Genomic DNA, 23,832 nt, shown 5'->3' with positions numbered 1-23,832 from the left:
AAAACTGGGTTCAGATATTTTAATATATTTTACAATTCTCCAGTGCCTTCAGTACCGAGTCCAGTTGCTTCACGCCCCGAACCCAAACCCTATAACTGGACACGTTATCTGAGATGATATGAACACGCTAAATTTTTTTGGGCCAAGTCCCATGTCAGGCTAAAATATTGACAAAAACCTCAATGTCCAACTTGAATTTGCTAATCTTTGTGTCCGACCAAGTGGGCCACATATGCGTGAAGAAATAGATGGCTTGAGGAATGAAATCAATGGTCTACATTGTAAATGAAGGGGTGGTATAAGAAAATATGAGACATGAACACAAGAAGTGACGCAGGGAAGGACATGTAGAGGTGGAGCACCATCTTCCTCTAGCATAACTACTCCGAATCAACAGAGTTTCTGTGGACTCCTCATAGAGATTTCTCAAATCCACGAGAAAATAAACAAATATAAAATAGAAATAAATTCTAGAAAATTCGTAATTGGATTGATGATTGAAATAAACGAGTTTACAACCCTTTAAATAGGGATACTAAGTCATGGGAGAAGTTTCGGAGCCAAACTACAACTAAAACTCCTATAATTCACAATTTACTATAAATAGTAAAGTTACTATTTACAGACAGTCGTGATCTCTACTAGTGTGCATGGTTTTCGGCCCAAAATAGTAACTATCCCATTTGGATGAATCATGATGTTTCCCTAATTATTTTAAGCATTTTTCATGTTGGATGCAACTGCTAAAGCCTAATGGATGAAGAGTTATAACTAAAACTTGCTATAAATAATAAAAACATTAATAAAACGGGCATGCAGAATCTTGCAAATTTGGCTTACGCATATGCTGGGTTGGGTGGCTAAAGTAGCTCGTCCTACCCCTAAATCATATATTGTACGTTGAATAACTCATTTCGATTTGCGAGATACGTGCAATTTAAGGTCCTAACGGTCCGGGTCTCTTTTGCTTGCGATCGGGCCTCTTCTGTTCCATCTTGGCCATGAAATTATTCACAACCCACTCTACATCAAAAAGTGAAGTGAAGCTACGCTGGGCTGACCGGGTTGAATTAAAAAAAAGGACTTGTGCACGATCCTGCCCTAAAAAAAAAAATGATTAGGCCATGCATATCAGACTCAGATCTGTCCCATAGGCCAGGCTAATATGTATATATAAGCCCAGTCCAAATCCACGTCAGCCTCTTTGGCCTTGGGGTTGCTCGGCCTAATACCACCCTTATACAAAACCATTTCGTAGCAGTCCATCTTAAACAGACCTTGCTGTTACAAAAGAGGATAATCTATCTTAGGCTGCGTTTGGTTGTACCAAATATTATGAAATTTCATGTCAATTCACAGGGTTCCTTATATAACGAATGGACCAGTGTTTAACATGTATTCCACGACCCTTATGAGACCAAAATGATCCTTGACCTCCAGAATTGTAGTGGATTGCCTGAGCGATGATCTATCCCTGGTGATCCAAATCTATAGGGCCATGGTGATGTATGTGTTTTGTCCATACCGTCCATCTGTTTTTCGATGCGCAAAAATGTGACAGATCCAAAGCTCAAGTGGGCCACGCCACAAGACTACTTGGATGTAGAAACACAAATACACTACAAGTAAATTGGCCTTCACCGACAATTAACTTCCATTGTTTCCTGCAGTACTGTGGTCAACTTTATTTAATTCTCATTGTTTCCTGTAGTGTGGTCCACTTGACCTTTATATCTGCCTCATGAGCCTAGAATTGAGCAGAAACAACTCAGTAGATCCCACCATGATGTATTTGTTTTGTCCACACTGTGTTGTTTTGTTAGCTTATTTTAGATATGAGCCCAAAATGAAGTATAACCAAAACTCAAGTAAAGCACGGCATAGAAAATAGGGGTATTGAAAGCCAGCATTAAAACCATTTTGAAGGCCATAGAAGTTTTGTAGCAAATCGATACTTGCGTTTTCCCTTCATTCATATTGGTGTGATAGGAACCGGTGGATGGCAAATAAATACTATGGTGGCCCATAGGAAGGTTTCAATGTGGGCATTATAATTCCCACTGTTACACATGGTATGGTTCACATGAGCTCTCCATCTACCTCATTTTTTCGTCATGAGGATAAAATTAGATGGACAACATGGAAAACACATACATTATTGAGGCCTCACAGAGTCATGCCACGAGGGATATCTATAACACCTTCGTAACTCAAGTGTATAAATTGTTTTCCAAAATACCAAGTGTTAATCATAAAATTTAAAATCTAAATTTAAACAATCTTGTCAATATTCAGAGTTAGCAGCAATTACTAACGGAGTAAACTAAACATTGAGTAAAAGTATTACATTCATTACAAAAATTCAAATGTAGTTCCCATACAGGATTTATACAACCCAAATACCAAAAGTACGCTAATTCGAAATGAAAATCTATTACTCAATCATTTCCATTAAACAGGTGAACGATGTCAACTCGCTCTACGCCTGCATCAATTGATATGTTTTGATAGTGTCAATGACTATTGTAATGAGGAATACCCTTAAGATTACACACCTAACATTCATAATTAAGTATAGCTCGCTAGACAAAGAAATAGATATATTCAATAATGAAATTCTAATTCATGATTATATACACAAAGAACATAAACAATCAACATATTTTCACCATTAATAGAATGTGTTAGAGACCATAATACAAGTAAACATATCAAGATAATCAGATAATCAATATATAAACTTCTTCTTCACTCAAAATTCACATTTTACATGAATTTTGCAAGATAACTAGAAAATCAACAAGTGAACTTCAGCTTTATCTGGAAATCATATGAAACTTTGCAAGGTGACTAAAAATTAATAAATGAACTTTAACTTCACCCGAAAATTATATAGAACTTCGCACGGTGACTAAAAAATTAATAAGTATGTAACGACCCTATCTAAATATTTTATTTTTAATTAAGAAATAAAAACAAGTCAATGGCTGAGTTGGTAGAGATACTCTTGATAAAGAGAGAGGTCGAGGGATCGACTATTGCCACCATGACTCCCAATTTTGGGTAAGTGCTTTATAATTTTAGATATGGTCAATTTGATTAGTGGATGGGCCATTTTTATCATATTTAACCATAATAATAATTTATACCTTATATCTAAAATGGTGATCTGACATATCAGATCAGATCCCCACTATGTATACTCATTTTGGAATAGATATAAATTATTGTCCAAAGAATATGGGTAGATCTGACCGTTTGATGGGCTACAAGGATGAAAAGTTAGAATTGTACTTATGATACTTTGAATTAATTTTTTTTATTTTGGAAATATAAATGGTCTGGATCTAAGAGATCTATTGACCCGCTATCAATTTGAAATTTTATGATGTCAATGGATGGCTTAGATCTGTCTCGTATGATCAGTAAATCATCTCCGAGTAAGATGTTTGATTATGAAACCTCTAACCTCTACGTAGATGTTTATATTTTGCTTCTAGCATGGGAATTGGGCATGGCCCACACTGACATGTGCAATCCGATCCACACCGTCCATCTAATTATTGAGGTGAAATTACGTTGGAGCCACAAATATTAGGTCAATCTAATCATCAGGTGGACCATGTTGATTAGATGGTATTTGTTAAAAAGAGAAGTATTAAAAATACCGTGTGGGCTATTAAGGTTTCAAATCAAACTGATTATTTGGCCCTACATAAACTGTTCCTTAACTGGCCATTAATCGATTAGGATCTGACTGATATATTTAAAGTATACTTTAGATTTTAAATAAGAAAACTCTCAAAACTTTTATTCTTTTCTAAAGAATAGAGTAGAATTTAAGAGTTAGTCAATTTGACATATAGGATTATCAATCCAAATTGATAGAGAGATCTTAACTAAATTTGACAGAGCATGCATTCAGTCAATTCGATTCAGTCCGACCGACAAAGGTAAAAACATATTACTTATACTCTGAATTTAAGGACTGATGAATTGAGTCATTTGATTTATGATTAACTATAATTGTTGGGTTATTTGAAATGTAAATGAAAATGATAGAGACCGCTTTGATTAATCAGGTGGGTCTTGCTTGAAATGGTTGTCATTACAAACCCTGTATCAAGGGCTAGATCTAAAGAGATCCGGATTTGAGAATATTATGGACCCTGATCATATCCTCGATCAATTAAAGGTGGGCCTTATCATATGAATTCATATAAATCAGGATAATGATTTTATGTATATGTTGTGTTTTAGGAAATTCTAAACTATCATATTTCAATTATTCGAAAAATAATTCATCCTAGCCAAATCATTAGGTGAGTGAACTCGATATGTTTTCTATCCATTGTTATTAAAATAGTCATCTCATTATTTTGATAATTGTGACTTTTTGTGTTGATGCAGAAATTAGGTTAACCTTCCTTGGACCTTTAAGCACATGTACAAGGAACGGAGAAAGGAGACCCTGGCTAATACAGGGGACCCTCCCACTACAAGAAATTTCACTTTTACCTATGAAAAATTTCGTAGGTAAATGATATTATTTCGTAGGCAAAGTGCTTTACCTAATAAAAATTTCGTCGGTAATTTCGTTAGCAAAAGACCGTGGCTAGAGGTTTTCACCGACGAAAAATGTCATCGTTGGCAATGGTAAAACTTTTACCTACAAAATTAAAAACATTGATGAGACTTTTACCTACGAAAAAAATTTTCGTAGGTAAATGATATTATTTAGTAGAAAAAGATTTTTACCTATGAAATATTTCGTTGGTAATTTCGCTGGTAAATCACCGTGGGAAGACAATGGTAAGACCTTTACCTATGAACTTTTTCGTAGGGAAAAACTGTGTTAAGACTTTTACCTACAAAAATTTTCGTAGCTAAATCACCGTGCTAAGGTTCCTAATAACTACAAACTATGTTAAGACTTTTTACCTACGAAATGATTCGTGTGTAAAAAAATGTGAATGAACCTTTTACCTACGAAAAATTTCGTAGGTAGAAATGTTGATGAAACTTTTACCTACGAAAATTTGCGTGGTAAAGGTCTCTTTTTTTCCCCCCAAATTCAGGCAAAATTTCCTGTTATACACCTGTTACAATATATTTCATTATATTCATATTCCCATTTTTCCAAATAAACATAAACTACATCCATCCTTGACCTGAGGCATTCTAGTTTTCTACAAAACTAATCTGATCTAATGCTGGTTGGGACAACACCACCATCTTTTCTTTTTTTTTTGCTTTTTCTTTTTCAAGAGCAAAACTGAAGAAAACAGAGAGAAACAGAGGATTCTGGATATGTCGTTGGGACAACCTAGCAATGCTTTCCTAGAGTAAAGCATCCATGTTCAACAACAGCTCTTATGTATGTGTCGTTGAGTGCAAATATAAAATAAGCAACAATTTTTTTTATATTCAAGTTGAACATGAAAAATTAGTGAACTATGGGAATCTAATCACATAAAAGCATCACGATGTTCCAACCATCAATAGAAGCATCAATTGAAATTATAAGCAAAACATAAACATCTTAGAAAACACAATAGGCAGCTGGATCTTATGACCTTACAACATACCATCTCAAAGTTGAAGCCGAAAACCAGGAGACTTCATAGGTGCTCCATGTTGCTGCAAATGAACTGTAACTCGAGTAAAATGTTGCACATAGTAACAGTGATGAATTCTCCAAATAAAACATAAAAACATGAAACTGTTGTGTCATGTTTTCATGTTTGGATTAATATTTTCTGTTATATCAATTTTTAAGACTTAGTTGGACATTTAGAAAGCATTAAGACTCATAATTTTTTAATACTCAAATTATTTCTTAATATCACGAAGTCTAGCCAACTCCAGCCCCTCCCTCCATGCCAATAGAGCATAGGAGAAAACTCCAATATATTGTATATTCCACCAAACAGTAGTTTCTTCCCCCTGTTTTTCTGTGGGTAGGTAAATTAGGATCACACCTGAGACCTAAATGTTACATCAAAGAGCATCATCCATGGAGCAACATGATCGAACCAACTCATAGTTACTACTTACTACATTCATCCAATTGTTAAGCGAATTTAGTGGACCCACATATCTTACTCTACTACCTGAAAATACACATCGCAAACGATTATGTAAGAATACAAGTGATACAAATAGAATACATCAAAAAAATAAAAAAGAAGAAAAGAAAAAGAAGACTGAGGGAATTTCACCTTTGCCTGGCTGTAGGCTGTAGCAGGTTGTTGCAGGAATAAATGAGTTGCTATCTATAGAACTGCAGGCCCTTAACGGTGGTAATTGGTTTTCAACCTTTCAGAGATGAGTTGGAGTTGTAGTCCTGCTTGTATTTTCTTGGGATGGATATACATTGTTGAGCTCGTTAGTGGAAGTTAGGTGGGTTTTTATTAACAGTTAGTTTCTTTCCTTGTTTTTCTTGCATTGTTTAGCAGACTTTCGTTGGTGCCAATAGTCCAATCTCAAATAGGTGTTACCATTTTTTGGTTTAACACCAAAAGAAAAGACATCTTTTACCTTTAATCCACTCTGGCAATCTCCATGAACTGAGGGGGTAATTCTGGCCATACCTCCTCATTTTCTCCAAATTTAAAATTCCGAAGGTGTGTTAGGAATGACGATTAAAAATAAAAAAAATCCAAGTTTTTCAGATTTGTCACAGGAAAGGGGATTCAAATATGAGACAGTGCACACATCTTAAATACTTTTAGGGATGGAAGCTGGAAGCTGGCAGAATCCAGCAATTCTCCTACCAATTTTCTTTCATCTCCCCACTTGAAACGAATGGATGGAGCTAATTCTAATCCTATTCAACTGATCTGTAGTTCAATACCAGTTGCGTGCAAACAGGCTCTTAAACATATCGAATTTCGTTTTATGATTTTAATAGATACAAGTTCGAGTGATTCTACAACCAGTTGCTCCCAGTGAGGAAAGTTGACAGTTCGACACTAATGGGTCCACAATATTAAAGGCTCACCTAAGTAGGGGCATCGGGATTATTTGGTTGACAAGCAATGCAGAGGCTACCCTAATTAGAGATGGAAACGTAACACATCCAAACAAGATCCATGCCACTCATCAGGTGGGGACCACCGTGTCATTACCTATAAATCAAGCCAGTACTATCATCAGCAAGGCCAAATGTGTACAATAAATAAATAAATAATTGATAGTTGAAGAGAATTAACCAACATGGATTTTGGACTACAGCAGATGCACTACCTTGTGAATAGCTTTTTATTTTATTTTATTTTATTAAATGAAGCCCACTCATGAGTTAGTCGCTCAAATGGGAGTTTTTTCTCAAATGAAAGCAATTCATCTGCTAGCTAAATTTCAGCAGCAACATCTGAGTTAGTCGCTCAAATGGGTGTTTTTTCTTAAATGAAAGCAATTCGTCTGGTCGCTAAATTTCAGCAGCAACATCTGAGGACACCCTTAGAGTAACTTTCTCAAGTGTACCACTCATTCAGTATAATCAAACTCCTAGATGCATTACTGGTAAACCTCCTATTTCTACCATTTGATCATCAGGCTGAGGGAATTTCACCGGTATCCCTGCAATGGGTTAGCTGTTTTCCCAGATCTTGCATCTGTCCATGCTTTTGCAATCGTCCACTTCATGTCATCAACTCCGTCCTCATACATGTTCTGCAACAGGTCATTTTCTCAGCTTAATCCAGAATGTGCAACCCCTTGATATCCATGGTGGTTGACAAAAGGAGGTAATGTATGATGCTCGGCCTATAGAAAAAAAGGGCAATTTTCAGTTGTGTCAGCACGCTGGACACTTGAGGCCTGCTTTTCAATGATCCTGACAATTCATTTCATGCTAGCATAACTGCTTTTCGGTTTTTAATCATCCAGTTGTAGGAAAGCAATTATAGATGGCGAGGATCTTCTCCCTGAGGTGGTTTCCACAGCATTTACCCAATCAACAATGGGGCACAACAAAAGCTAGGACTCATATGCACAGAATGTTGGCTCAAACAAAAACTGCTAGTTCAGGCTGAGGCATAGGACATTTCCCAAGAAAAGAATGGATACAAGACTTACCTTCATCAAATCCATAATTCCAACCATTGGATCCTTTTATTTATCCATATTTGGCTTCAACTGCAAAATAATAAAACAAACCTTATAACCATTTCCGAGACAAAACCACACAAGTTGGAATGTATAGAGCTGTTCAAAGATGATAATCTCTAAGGTATCCAAGTACCTATGTGGACATATACATTCAACTATAATTCACAAAACAATATCAATTTTGGTTTTCATCATCCAAAGACAGGCCGACTCCTTAGATAGCAGTAATGTGGATTGCCATATAATAATAACAATGCCTTTTTTTACCATGCCATGCATATGTTCTTTCATCATCCAAAGACACAGGAAATGAAAAATTGGCATTTACCTTATCTTCTTTGAAGTGCAAATCAAGCTAATTCCATTTTGAAGTTTTAGACAGTGTGACAATGACTCAGTTGGGCTTAACAACCACCTTACATTGCTCAGGCACAATCTCCTTGTTCAACTTCAGTATGGCACAACGGTAATTCTTCCCTTGAACGTCATGGAATTTAATATCAACAAACAGGCTTGAAAACAGTTTCCACCTTCTCTTGCTCCACACCCTCCAAGGACACGTAAATCTTAAAGGAAAACAAATAATGAAAAATAAAAATCAGCTTTTACATTTAATTTCTATCAACCACAAACACTAGAGACACATGAGAATATGTTTCCAACTGTCTTTAAAAATTGAAGTACAACATTTATGAAAATAAGATTTAAGAAGGAAAAAAAAAACCCATGTTTGTATGTACAATTAAGCTAATGGTGTTCCCTAATGATTGTAATGAAGAAGTAAACCTCAAACTGGAACCATATTCCTTTCCAATCTGACTTGAAAGTGGCATAGTTGCAACTGGAAGCCAAGTCCTCGAATATGATTGCCAGGTACTTTTGCTTATTTCCACTTTAGTATACATTTAATTGCAACCAAATTCGATAGCATCCATACACACCCAATTCAAAGTAGGTGAGGCTCCTACTAGTGGAACTCATCTCATACCGATTTAATAAATACAACCAGTAAAAAATAAAAAAAAATAAAAAATAAAAAATAAAAAAAAACACCAGCGCAACTTTTTGAGTATAGTATTCTTAGTAACAGAAATTTGCGAGATTCAACAAGGAGCCGAGTTAAGAAATCTGACAATACCATATGCAGAAATATGCCACATCTGATGATTAAAAGTTCTCTTAACTTTTCAACAATACCATGTGCAGAAATATACCACAACACTTCAAATTTGGAAGTTGAACCCAAGTTTTGTCTAGTTTTGTCCATATGTACTGCAATAAAGGTTCCAGACCCAACCCAATTTGACCCCCACTTCAGCAACAAGAAGGATAAATTTTGTGCTTTGTATAAAGGCAAAAGAAGTTTCTTATGGTACCTCATAAGGAAAAAGAGATCTTCCTCCTCAAGCAAATAACTGATAAAGCAGAACCCAGCATCCAAGAAAGTCCATTTACACCACAAATCAAATTTTTATTAATGCAACAAGCAAACCTGAAAAAAGAACCTAAAAAAATAACAAGGCTAATAGGTACTTGCATATAAATTGTCTCAGCCAACAGGCTCTAGTAATTCCAAATTGTCTATTAGGTGATTTAAGTTATGGAGCAATGAGGAAACTGAGAACTAAGAGAAAAATGATCCAGCTGTACAAGAAGCATAACATGTAGTTACCAATGTGCAATGACGAAAGGCGAGAGCTAAAATCCTCCAAAAGTGGTGACTCAGATGGTGTTGTTCCCACCAAGTGGAGAATAATCCATTGAGTAAGTATTTCCTAAAACATGGGAATCAATTCAAGCTATACATCGGAGATGTCTTCATGAACCATAAGGACCTACAAACAAGTAAGAAATTCAATAGAGAAAAGAAAGATTTAGGTGAGATTGTCAAAGCATGGCCGTAATTGTAGAAAGGTTTGCATTTTAACACAATTACATAAAAGTTTCACTAGAAAATGCATAATGACAGATGAGACTGCCTGGAAGAACTTGGAAGAAAACAAACTCAGTGCAGCCCAAAGTTGACAAACAGTGAACAAATTCAAGGCAAAGATGGCACTTCTTTAAAAACATCTAAAAGATGAACCTGCAAAAGTTTGGTTTTCAGGGGAACTATAAGACTTGCTACATCTAGAAATTTGCTAGCACTTACAATGAGGAGGTGGGACCTCAAACAGAGAAAGTTACAATGAGGAGGTGCCTATACAACCTGCATTCCAATAGCAGATGAAAGGGCATTCTCCCAAACATCAGTGATGATTTTATTTTAAAGAAAGAGAAACATAAATACAGAGAGGGCTGACAAGGGCTCAGATACAACAGAGGCATTGCATCGGAGATGACTAGCTCTAATCCAGTCACCCGCCGCAAGTCTGTTCACATGACCGTCTGCCTCCCAAATACATCTTTAAAACCAAATTCTCTTTCCTACTCCTAGCAATCATATTTCTATTTAAAAAAGCAAATACAAGACTGATCTCTGCATTAACTACATAGTTTATTTAATACCATTGTTTCTCCTTCATTTGAATTTAGTCTAGAATGAATGAAGCTTGGTAGATGAATGCGTGCTGGTTGACTCGAAGACAACCAAGATTTTTTTTTTTCTTTTTTTTCCCCCTTTCCAAAAGTCCTGTCTTTTTATTAAATTACTGTTGGTTTTCAGATAAATTATTGAGCATCAGATAAAAAAAGAATCGCATGCATGTGTAGTAAATAAATTATTTATTAACTAGCAACAGTCTTTGAAAAGCTGAGACAGAACCTTGGGAAGTACAAAAAGGCGAACAACACTGCTATATTGAATTACAAAAGAAAAGGAATAACAAGATTATGAATATCTAAGATTTTCAAGAGCTTCTAAAAGTATGGAAGGATTTCAATGGTTCCATCAACTATAGTGAAACTATAAATAAAACGGCCATTCGATTCTTAAAAGAAAATATCTACTCCGAATCTATTTCTTGCAATTTAACTCAGGGAAAGACATGATGAGGTTGATCACTGTCTTCCTTAGGATAACTACTCCAAATCTATGAAGCTCTTTGAATTCTTCATCGTCGACATTGGCAACATTGCTACATTAAATGTAGTCTGTGATAATGTGGTTCAATCACATTGCAATAAATAAGAATTTTTTTATTTGTGACAAGCAACTTTATTGAATTGCATATGTGATCATGTGCAATTGCATATGTGACAACATATTTTTCCTTTCAAATCCACATGAATATCATTTAACTGTTTTTGGATTTTCTACTAATAGTGTAAGAGTAGAAATCCAAAATCACGTATTAATGCGCAAGTAAAAAAGAATGTAGTGTTGTTGTCGACTTCGAGTTCTGCTGCATTATGTTTTTAAGGATGTTGTATATCTAAAGGCACTCAAAGATGGATTTGCTGTATTAACAAGGTGTAGTTAAGTTTGCTTATTTTTGGCTTTTTGTTTATAAACTGAGGTATATATAATGCTTGGCCTGAGGCTTTCTATGGCATGTTTGGGTTTTCAACTTGTACAAGTGGGGCCCATGTTCAGCGAGATCTCAGTCGATGGTAGAATGGGCCTTGGTTTAGACAAACAATTCCTCAGATTGAATGCTTCTAGCTACCAAACATCTGGCTTTCTTTGGTTGAATATGATGTTGCTTCTTTTTCTTTCTTAAATGTCTATTTGCTGGATGACAAACCAGACAGGACCAACTCATATGGGTTATTTGTGTTGCATCATCCAAAGCGGGTCCAATCATATTAGTGGTTTGGATCATGGAACCATTGGGACCCACTTGTACAAACTGAAAACTTGAGCATATTGTACTCACTGTCGCACCGAGCATTGTATACTATGTCTTCCAGAACACATCTAGCTGTTAAAACTACAGGAATGCTAATAAGCAGATTGCTGAATAAAAGTTCAATGCAGCTCTCCTTGCAACACCTGTGGCAAATGTTTATGCTGATTCGGGGTATTGATCTTGGTGACCCACCAAGTGGATAAGCTATGGTTAAAACAGTGATAGGACAACTCTTTCTTTTCTTTTCTTTTTTCCTTGGTGAATCTGGACTGTTGCTCTAACTGTTCTTTTTGCAGGCAACTGATACAATGAACCAAAGTTCAATCCCCCTGCTTTGTGAGATATGGCCTGTCCATGTGGTGGCCTACAATAACAAGAGATCTGATTGCTATGAGGAGGGAGCCGAATATAAAATTAATAGGCAGTGTCCTGCATATTAATATTCCTCTAAAAACATACACATGAACATAAACATTCCAAGTTTTCAACAAACAACCAACTTTCCATGTAGAGAATTATGCATTTTGATCAGACATGCCTACGCCGATTAAAATATAAGAGGTATGGATTTCTCGAATCTTAGGAGTCATGAATATGTGTCCAGAATTTCCAAATGAAAGGGATTCTGTCTACATGTTTTGGTACTGAAAAAGTTCTTAGAAATCCAGTTCTTTTGTTTGGAAAGAGTTATTAGGAGAGCAGAGGCTTTTTTATCCTTTTCAACAATATAATGGTTGGAAGAGAATGTAGTTCCGAAAATCTTCCAGCCCATCTTAAATATGAGAATCATAAAATGGGCAAATTTTCGGAACGGGAATCCCCAAATCCCCAAACCCCTAAATCCCTAAATCCCCAAATCCCCAAATCCCTAAATCCCTAAATCGGTATTGAGATTGAGAAAGATTGAGAGAGAGAGAGAGAGAGAGAGAGATACCTTACGGTCCCCAAATCCCTACCCCTCACGGCGTGGGTAGGGCGTTCGGCAACAGTCCGCCCGAGAGAGTTCCGAGAGAGAGGAAGAGAGATACAGAGAGACAAAGGAGGGAGAGGATGCGTGAGAGAGAGAGGGCCAGGAGAGACAGAGAGAGATAGAGGATGTGTGAGAGAGATAGGACCGAGAGATATAGAAGAGAGGATGCGAGGAGTCGCTGACGGAGACGGACGGATTTCGCAGGAAGTTCTGCACAATCTGTGTGGGTCCTACTTATTTGTTTGTGTGAAATCTAACCCCTCTATCTATTTTTTAAGCTTATTTTATGACATGTGACCAAAATCGAGGAGGATCAAAAACTCAAATGGGCCACACGAGAGGAAACAGTGGATATTTAGTGACCACCGTTGAAATATTTATATGTCCATAAAAGTTTCTGACGATATAATTTTTTTGATTTTTTCACTTTATCTAAGTGAGAATGACCTTATAAACGGTTTAGATGGCATATAAACAGCAAGGTAGAGCCTAAGAAGGTTTCAACGGTAGGCATTCCTTTCCCCACTGTTTCATCTCCTATGGCCCACTTGAGTTTCAGATCCTACTCATTTTTGGTAGAATACCTTAAAATGAGGTCAAAAAATGGATGGACGGCTTTGATTTTTCACAAACATCACAACGGCCACACCTAGAACGCTTGCGCCGAAACTTCCTGCGAAAGGCTTTCGCAGGAAATCCGCGTCCAAGACGGATTGGTTACTCCCCCGACACCAGCCTCGTGGCTGGTGGTTGGTGCTCTGTGGGCCCCACCATGATGTATGCGTTTCATCCATTCCGTTCATCCATTTTTACAGAGAATTTTAGGGCCTTATAAAATAAATGATAGGGATACAAATCTTAAGTGGACCACACCACAGGAAAAAAATAATGATTGGATATCCACCATTAAAATATTCCTAACGCCCACTGCACTGTTTATTTGATATCCAATATATTGATTAGGTCTTACAGACGTAGATGAAGGGAAACAATAAATATCAGCTTGATCCAAAACTTTTATGGCCCCCAAAACATTTTTAATGTTAAACGTTCATTCAACACTATTTCCTGCAACGTGGTCCACTTAGATTGAGATATACCTCATTTTTTCTTTCATACTATAAAATGATTTATAAAAATAGATGGACGGAATGGATGAAATACATAAATCTGGGTGAGGCCCACGGAGCACCAACCACCAGCCAATTGCTAGTGGCAAGAGGAGCAGCCAATCTGTTTCCGTTGCTGACATAGGGCGTCTTTACGCCCTACGGTCAGTGACGTCACCAAGTTTTGTGGGCCCCACTATGATATATTTGTTATATTCACACCGTCCATCCATTTTGAGATATCATTTTAAGTCATGAGCCAAAGAATGAAGTAGATAAAAATCTGTAGTGGACCCCACCACAAAAAACATCAAGGATAGTGATTTCCACCATTGAAACTATCTTAAGGCCCATCATAATATTTATTTGAAATCTAACTTGTTCAAAAGTTAAAAAATACATGAAATATGGGAAAACACAAATATCATCTTCATATAAAACTTTTGTTGCCTTTAGAAGTTTTTAATGGTGGGCGTCACTGTCCCACTATTTTCTGTGCTGGGGTCCACTAGAGCTTTGGATTTAACTCGTTCTTTGGATATTGCCCTAAAATGATCTCTCCAAATGGATGGAAGGTGTGGATATAAAACATACATCATGGTGGGCCCAAAAATGACAGGTATAAAAATATCAAGTGAACCACACCACATGAAAACAATAATGATTAGATATCCATCATTAAAATCCTCATAAGGTCTACTGTACTGTTTATTGGGCATCCAATCTGTTTATTAGGTCATACAGGCCTAGATGAAGGGGGAAAACAAAAATCATCTCGATTCATAACTTTTATGGCCCCTGAGATGTTTTTAATAGTTGATGCTCATTCAACACTATTTCCTGTAATGTGGTCCATTTCAGATTGGGTTATACCTCATTTTTGGTCTCATGCCGTAAGATGATCTTTAAAAATAGATGGACGGGATGGATTAAACACATACATCATGGTGGGCCCAACCACTAGCCATTGGCTAGTGTCAGGAGAAGTAGCCAATCTGTTCCCCTTATTTATGGTGCGGTCCATTTAATCTTTGGATATGATTCATTTTTTGGATAATTCTCTAAAATGATCTCAAAAAATGGATGAACAGTGTCGGTTGATCCCAAATTTTCAGTAAATCCAAAACTCAAGTGAACCATGCCACACGAAACAATGTTAAATAATGATTTCCATCGTTGATACCTTCCTTGGGCCCACAGTAATGTTTATTTGTCATCCAATATCAAAAAGATATGAATGAAAGAAAACACAAACATCGGCTTGATCCAAAACTTCTTTGGCCTCTAAGAATTTTTCAATGGTAGAGGTTCAATCACACTATTTCTTGTAGTGTGGTCCACTTAAGCTTTGGACATGATTCCTTTTTATTCTTTAGACCTCAAATCATTTGTTAACTTGGATGAACGGAGTAGATAAAATAAATAATTAATGGTAGACCCACACAAAGTTAACTTAGGGTAATTAGTAAATCACCTAAATGGAGTGGAGAAGGGTTTCCTTTCATAATCATATATTGGGTTTGCCTAAATGTGATTCAGATATCCAACCCACTCATTATATGTGTCCCACTTGGATGAGGGGTCAGACCAAGGTTCAGCCGCATCCAAAACTCACATGGGCCCCACCAAGTTCTTTTATATTTTTTAGAATGTCTTCACATGGTTTTAGATGGCATAGCCCACCTGAGTTTCGTATATGGATGATTTTTTACATATCTCATAACCTGAAGGGGACACATTAAATTCACGGTGTTGATGTTCGACACACATTATGATGGGGCCCACAAAACTTACATCAACACTTAGGTTCTCACGAGGTCAATAACCTCGGGTCACAATTTTGAACAAAATATTTGCCCCATTTTACCTATCTGGTCCATTCACTCTATATTTCTGATCAATACTCAATTTCACTAGTTATTCGTCCCGATTAGTTTACATATAAAAAAGATATTGGGCATATAAGATCGATCAACAATTTTAGTAAAATTTGATTTAAACATTTGAAGTTATTTACTCTTCAATCTAGACTGATTACATTGTCCAAAAACGGTTAAAGCTACAATTAGTGAATGTGCCTAATAATTTAGTAATTTTTTTCAAACATAAATTTCAATTTCCATTTAAAAATAACATTCTTTTTTAAAATGTATATTTTTGAAAACATTTAACAAAATAACATTTTTATTATAAATTATTTCTAAAAAAAAAATTAAATACAAATTCTGAATTTTTATTTTCAAAAATTTAAAATATTTCCTCATATTTTAAATTTTTTTCTCAATAATTTCAAAATGTTGATTTTCTTTTCTTCAAAAGTATCATTTTATTTTCAAAAATTTTCTTAAATATCGTTAAAATTTTAAACTTCTCAATATTCTTTTTCATGTGATATTACAAATCACTTAAATATTACTTTTTAATTATAAAAAACAAAAAACTTTCCACTCATATGATATAAAAACCATATATCTGCACAAAAAAAAAAAAAAAGAGGATTATTACCGAAGCCATCTGGTTGGTGGTAAAAACAATTAGCGACGGTTATTTGCCGTCGGAAAAAATTTTAATTATTTATTTTTACCTACGAAATTCATCGTCGGTGAAAACACATTTTGCTTCCATGGTGGGAACCTTTTACCGACGATTTTAGTGCGTCGGAAAAACTGTCATACGATCGGTCAAGGTGGTAATCTTTGATTCTTGGCGGGAACCTTTTCCCGACAGTTTTAGTTCGTTGGCAAAACTGACATGCTTTGGCAGGAACCTTTTCCCGACGGTTCTAGTTCGTCGGTAAAACTGAGATGCTTTCGGTCATGGCGGCAATGTTTGGGGCTTGGCGGGAACCTTTTCCCGACGGTTATAGTTCGTCGTTAGAACTGACGTGCTCTGGCGGGAACCTTTTTCTGACGGTTTTAGTTCGTCGGCAAAACTGACATGCTTTGGCAGGAACCTTTACCTGACGGTTTTAGTTCATTGGCAAAACTGTCATGCTTTCAGTCATGGCAGGAACCTTTATGCCAACAGTTGATGTCCAACGAGAAAAACAATTTTACCTACGATAATGATGTTGGTCAGTATTAACAGCCTATCAGATTTTTTTCAACGCATCAAGTCTATCAGGTAAAACACTGTTATCGACGACAAGTGGTTTTCGTTGGTCATAACAATGTATCGGATTTTTGCCGACAGTTGATGTCCGTCGGTAAAAACACATTTACCAACAAAACTATATTTCATCAGTACTAACATTATATCAGATTTGTGCCAATGTGTCATGTCCATTGGGTAAAACACTTTTACCGATGAAGATAGATTTAGTTGGTAATTACTTCTTACCAGATTTTTGCCGACGGTTCATGTCCGTCGGGAAAAACACCTTTTACCTACGAAAATCAAATTTTGTTGGTAGAAGTAAACTTTTTGAATTTATTTTTTTTAAAAAATAAAAATAACCATTACCAATGAAAATTTACATTGGTAAAAGTTTTCTTTTACTTGCGAAATTTTAATTTCGTAGGTAAAAGTCTACTTTTACCGACGAAAATTGTAATTTCGTCGGTAGAAGTAGACTTTTACCTACGAAATTAAAATTTCATCGGTAAAAGTAAACTTTTACCAACGAAAATAATTTTCGATGGTAAAATTCCTTTTTACCTACGAAAAAAAAATCGTTGGTAAAAGTTTCGTCGATAAAAATCCTTTTTCTTGTAGTGTTCAATGCCTAAGTCAGGTAAGGAATTTGAGTCTGGTCATAAACGGAGTTTTATGCTAGAGATTGTGCATACCTTCCACCATTGGAAGGGCTCCTATTTATAAATGAGGAGAGGCGGTGGCTTAGAGGAGATCTCCTTGTTGGGTAGGGATGTGTTGTAGTAGGATTCATATCCCGTATGTGTCGCGATGATCTTCTTAGATGCTCGGCTAGGATCTCGGGCAGATCTATGTTGCAGCCGCTTTCCTAGATCCTCGGTTGGGAACTTGGGTAGACATCGTCGGGATAAGGTCGGAACCAGGAAAAGAAGGGTTGTGCCAGCCTGGGGTTATGCCAACTTAGGATTATGCTGACCTAGGGTTAAGCTGACCTGACTCCTTTGGGGAGTAATAGTTGAGCTTCTTGTGGAATCGGGCGATCAGTGGGTCTTCTGACCTGCTGATGAGAGACCGAGCTCGACCTTATTTCCTACTCAGTCTGGGGCCAGAGGTCGAATCTTTAGTCGTATCTGTCGTTGTAATACCCTGAACTTTTTAATACCCGAGTATTAAAAGTTCTCGAGTGTCACCATAAAATTTAATTTTGTATGCACATGCGTACGATAACAATTTACCTATCCTAACCTTACATTTATTCTTTAACATGAATCTGACCGTTGAGAATGATCTTCATCCATAGATCAAGCCATCCAACCGTTGATTTTAAGACAAGACATCATATGTCTGAATATTCCCGCTTGTCCACCATAACTAATAGTTCAGTCAACTATCCACCAATAGGTAAAAATATTTGACCGTCCACTTTGAGTTTAGACCATGATATCTGCATCCACTTGTACACATATCAAATTGAGATTTTAATCCATTCATCTTGTTCACTACCTATGAATATGTTTAACTTATCATCAGAACTACAATCTGAGAAACTTACATATGTGAACAAGTCACTTGAATATAACGGTATACATATTTTACCTCTTGATCGCTCCAAAAACTCACTTGTGTTCACCCGTTTACAAAACTGACCATACAATCACCTACATGCATGATTAGAGTACTAACCATCAATTTTTCTATTTTTAACATATCATCTGACCATCCATCATATTTGGATCCGCCCAATGAGCTGCCTAAATATCAAAATGAACTGCTCAGTTTAAAGATCGTAAGGTATATGCCACAACCACCAACTGACTTCTTTATTAGATATATGAAAGCGTTGATTTAGACCTAAGGGCGATATAGCCCATTAAAAAGGCATCTTGGTCATCTATAAGCGATCAAGGCCCAAAATGAGGTGATGGAAAAAGAATGAAAAGTAAAGAATGTCTATCAAATTTCTATGTATTTGGATGATGTAATCCGACGTTACAGATGGTAGAAGTTAGAGAAATAAAATATGGCAAAATTATAAACACTTAATGTCATTAACCTATACACTTGAATTCTAAATCACATGGTTCCCATGATCCGTTTCATGTAAAATTTTATACCGTACCTATTTATCATAAATTAACCATACACCTCGAATTTCAGCTCTTAAATCATTGTAAAAGTAACCCAATTGACAAATTAGTCCATTAACCGTTGATTTTGGTGTCCATCAAGTAAAGAAAGCTCGTAGGTAGTCATAGTAAGATATTTCCCTTCATATGAATAACTTGAATTTTTCATCATATAGACCAAGTGTGAAATATGAGAACCCCACCTTGGTAGGTTTTCCTTAGCCGCAAAATTATTCATGTCACGCTTACCGACTCTTTCTAAATCTAGAGCTTATGATTGACCCATTTTACACCTTCAATCATAACTCAAATTTAGACTATACTTTGGCCTCATATGACTATGATATCATATAAAATTTAAATCCCGATTTATGATCCTACACTATTGAATGATGACCGCCTTAACTCTAATTCATTCATTTTGGTACAAAAGGTGAAATTTCAGATTTAGGCATTTTTCATCATTTATCAACTACCAACTTTTATTCAATCATTTTCCTATCATGACTACACATTTCTACCAAAATTGGGCCCTGATCATTAAGTGTGAACCGTTAATTGAGATTAAGTTTGTTTTGACACCCGTTATGAGAATTTTAAAGATAGGCCAATCTAAATTTCGGATCACCAAGAAAATCATATATCTCATCTCTATTTGATGACCCCGACATACTGGATAAATTAGATTTAAAGAAAGATTGCTAGAAAAGGTTAAATTGGAGAAACTCAATCCAAGTAGGATGTGAAACACACCCCTCTTACATGCCCACTCCTTTTGTAAAAGGGGTGTACGTCCCCTTCTCCACTCATACACCACCTCCTAATGTCCAAGGAGAAGAGAGAAATAGATAGAGAGAAAGAAAAAGAGAAAGAGAAAGAGAAGCTTAGACGTCCACTATCCTCTCCCTTTTCCACATGTATGGTGTCTTCCTCTTACTCAAACGATATCGTAATTCATGTAGAAGCTCTCCTACATCAAGATTTACCTAGGGTTTAGATCTAAGGCTAAGGTGAGGGATTCCTTGAAGCTTACACTAATTTCAGTCAATATGATTTATCTTATTTTTGCATACTTTCATATTATTGTGATTTTTCATGCAATTAATTGATGGATCATTATAAATTATTTATCCTTTCGAGAATTATGGTTAAGGTATGATTTTAATTATGCGCGATTTTTATGAATTTATGTGGGGTGATGAATAGAAGCCTTGCCCTTTGTCAAGTTTAATAGCAACGCGTGCTTCCACTCTATATTGAGTTGGCCTTTTTGATGAAATTGCGGTTTAGACAGCTACAGTAAAAGTATGGAATCAGTTCAAGTATCCTAAAGGGGGATGAATAAGACTTTTCGAATATTATGTTAATTTAAAAATTCTAATTGCCTAATCTTAAACACTTAGTAACTAAACTAAGCAAGACAATATAACTCTAAAGGCTTCCAAGCCAATAAAGGATCCAATCACATAAGCTACTTAAAATATGCACATTAAGTAACTAGCCTATAGCATAGTGAACATGTGTGTATGGAATATGCTACCTATCAATCATAGGTATTCATCTAATCATGTATACATAGTTAAGCATTCAAACACATAAGCATAATTAAACAAATGCGCAAATGACAAATCCAAACACAGACATGTATAGTGGTTTAGCTACGTACCTACTCCACTCCCGGCGGAGGCAATCTCTCCTAGAGTATACCGAATTTCACTATTAAATGGTTTTAAATCAGGTTAACCATCAATCTTCACAAACTACACAAGGTTTACTAAGGAGCCTACACAAGGCAACAAGTCCTACACAAGGACATAACAAGTCCTATACAAGGACATAACAAGGAGCCTACACAAGGCAACCTTTTCCTACACAAGGCGAAGACTACACAAGGACATAACAAGTCCTACATAAGGACTTAACAAGTCCTATACAAGAACATAACAAGGAGCCTACACAAGGACTCTACAATTTATGCCCTACAGAAGAGCAAGGGTCCTACACAAGAACATAAGTTTAAGTCACATAGGCAAAGGTCATACACAAGGGCCTAACAAGGAACCTACACAAGGCAACTTTTGCCTACACAAGGTAACTTTTGCCTACATAAGGCGAAGCCTACACAAGGCTAACCAATCCTACATAAGGACTTGACGTATTCTCCCGCCAAAGGCCTATGAAGGTCTTAGCGAGTTTGCAAACAAAGTCTGAAACCACATCCTACACAAGAAATATGTTTCAAACTCTTTAGACTCTTATACTTACTTTATACGTGCATGAGCCCTTCTTGATATAGTTTGTAGGTTGCTTGATCTCTGCTTTATTGAGCTTCAATCAGCTCCCTAGTGCTCCTCCGATCACAATGTTGTGGTTGACCTGGTGTTTCAGCTTCACAATCGATTTCCTTGTATATGATGTTCCTTTTCGGGTAAACATGGTAATAGGAGTGGGTTGAATCTCCTATAACTTGACGGCAAGTGAATTTCCTAAGGGATTCAACCGATAGATGCACTAGAGTATGATTGAGACTAAGAATATACCAATAGGTTTAGTCTCCATACTCTAGTGAAGGCTTGAGATCATGTTCTTCATTAATAAGAGCTTTGAATGCTCATTGAGATGATGAATCACAATGAAAAGAACATGAATCTTATATGGGTAGAGTGTAAAATGGCTAGGGTAAGCTTGGGATATACTAGGGACTCCAGGATGCCTTAATCCATAATTTTTATGAAGTTTTGGATGCTCCTTTTACAGAGAAAAAGTGTTACGCCTCAGACCGGGAAATCAGATTCACAAGAATTCCGATTACCGAATCTAGTGCTGACAGAAGTTGGTATCAGGGCATAACTTAGGAATACCAAAAGATAACATCACATATCTGCTGATAGATACCCTACACTCTATGATTGTTGAAAACTTGTGGTTATGCTTTTTATGAGATAAATGTACGTTGAAAAAAAAATCCTCCTTGTAGAATCCCAGGATCGAAACCTGGCATATGGGTGCTGGGAGCCGAGAATGGGGCACTACGGAGGCTACCAGCACCAGATTCAGTAATCGGGATTCCTGTGAATCCGATTTCCCGGTCTGGGGCGTGACAAAAAGTCCTAATAGATCTATAACAGCTATATTTTGGTCCTACCGAGGGATCCTTCGATCGCGCCGAACTATCGTCGGTGGGACTGAATTAACTCTCGGTGGTGCCAAATTAAGTCCTGAAGTTGCTGGACATTTTTTTATCACTTTCAGTGGCACCGAATATAGTATCGGTGCGACCGAATTACCTTCAATGTTTGTTGGACTGTTTTAGTCACTTTCGGTGGGACCAAAGATGCCATTCGGTGGCACCTTTTCTAACCGAAGTTAGGACAGTTTTTTCCTATTTAAGTTCTTGTCCTACAATTCTTTCAGCAACTTTGAACCTATATAGCCCAGTTAAAGAAGATGGGAATATGAGCTTTTTGACTAAGGGATGATCTAAATAAGGTTTCCTATTTGAGTCAGGATCATCTAAAGGGTATAGGTTTGTTTTGTTTTGAGGATATGAACATCGTTTTACCCTTTGAATGTATCTTAACCCTTCTACTCCAATTGCATCTTCAGTCTTCATTTTCCAACAGCTCACCGAACTTAGTTGATACAATTATTCACGTGATTGACAAACAAGTGTGCAAAGTGAGTGCACTAACATTTGATCCTCTCTCCTTATTCTTGTTAAGTTAGCTTATTTGTTATTCTTCTCTTTTATTGAGTTAGCTTATTGCTACTCTTCTCCTTTATTAGGTCAACCTTGTGTTACCTCGCTTTATAGCTCGGGCATGTGAATTGGAATTCGAAAACCCTCATGTTTTGAGTTATTTCTCCATTGATGTAAGTGATGTATTTTAAGCCTCATATATAGTGGTTCATATATATTATCATGTGCATAATGCATTTCAGGTAGCGGCCCTCTTGGTCGGCACGTAATCTCATGGGTTGGGTAGTGGTGTACAATCAAAATAGATAAACTGTTATGCGTGTTACATCACTTCTCAGGATTGGATGTCACAAATAGTTGCTCCATGAACAAATCATGTCATGTAAATCTTCAAATCGCGTTGTCGTGTCGCCTTGAGATGTTCACATAAATTTAAGTTAATGTTGGATGTGCCGGTGAATCTCCATAGTGTAAGAATGCAGGGCGAGCCGGATTTTCTATGAATTATATTCCACATTGTGATGATCACTACGTATGATAGAACGCACACACTTTGCTAGGCATGCATTCGTGTTTGTGAGTGTGTGTGTGTGTGCACGTATATATGTGTATATTAGTTGCGCATACTGATACCACTCGTAGTGGTGGAGTACGAGATGTACCCTCACATTATTCTTATGAATCTCTTAAATTAGAGTTAATCTTAAAGGATAACCATCACTATGAGTAGGGCATGGACCCTCTCCAATCATATAGATATTGCAGGTGAATTACATGTTGATGATACGGCCGGTTATCATTGTATGGAAGATTCTTTCGAATAAAGAAGAAGGATAGCACCACAAATTATTTTATTTAGTTTCTACTGCAAACTTTGATAATATAATAAGTTCTCATTGAGAAAGCATTAAAGAATTATTTGTATGTT

The 23,832-nt window shown here is 36.5% G+C and overlaps 1 pseudogene; it reads right to left on the bottom strand.

Annotated features, from left to right (window-relative positions):
* Positions 1–7,245: 7,245 nt before the first annotated feature.
* Positions 7,246–23,832, bottom strand: part of LOC131249533 (uncharacterized) — a 34,908-nt pseudogene continuing 18,321 nt past the window's right edge.

This window comes from Magnolia sinica, chromosome 6 (genome assembly GCF_029962835.1).
Source record: "Magnolia sinica isolate HGM2019 chromosome 6, MsV1, whole genome shotgun sequence".
NCBI classification, from domain to species: domain Eukaryota; kingdom Viridiplantae; phylum Streptophyta; class Magnoliopsida; order Magnoliales; family Magnoliaceae; genus Magnolia; species Magnolia sinica.
Note: the sequence above shows the minus strand (reverse complement) of the source record. Positions and strands in the feature narration are given on the sequence as shown.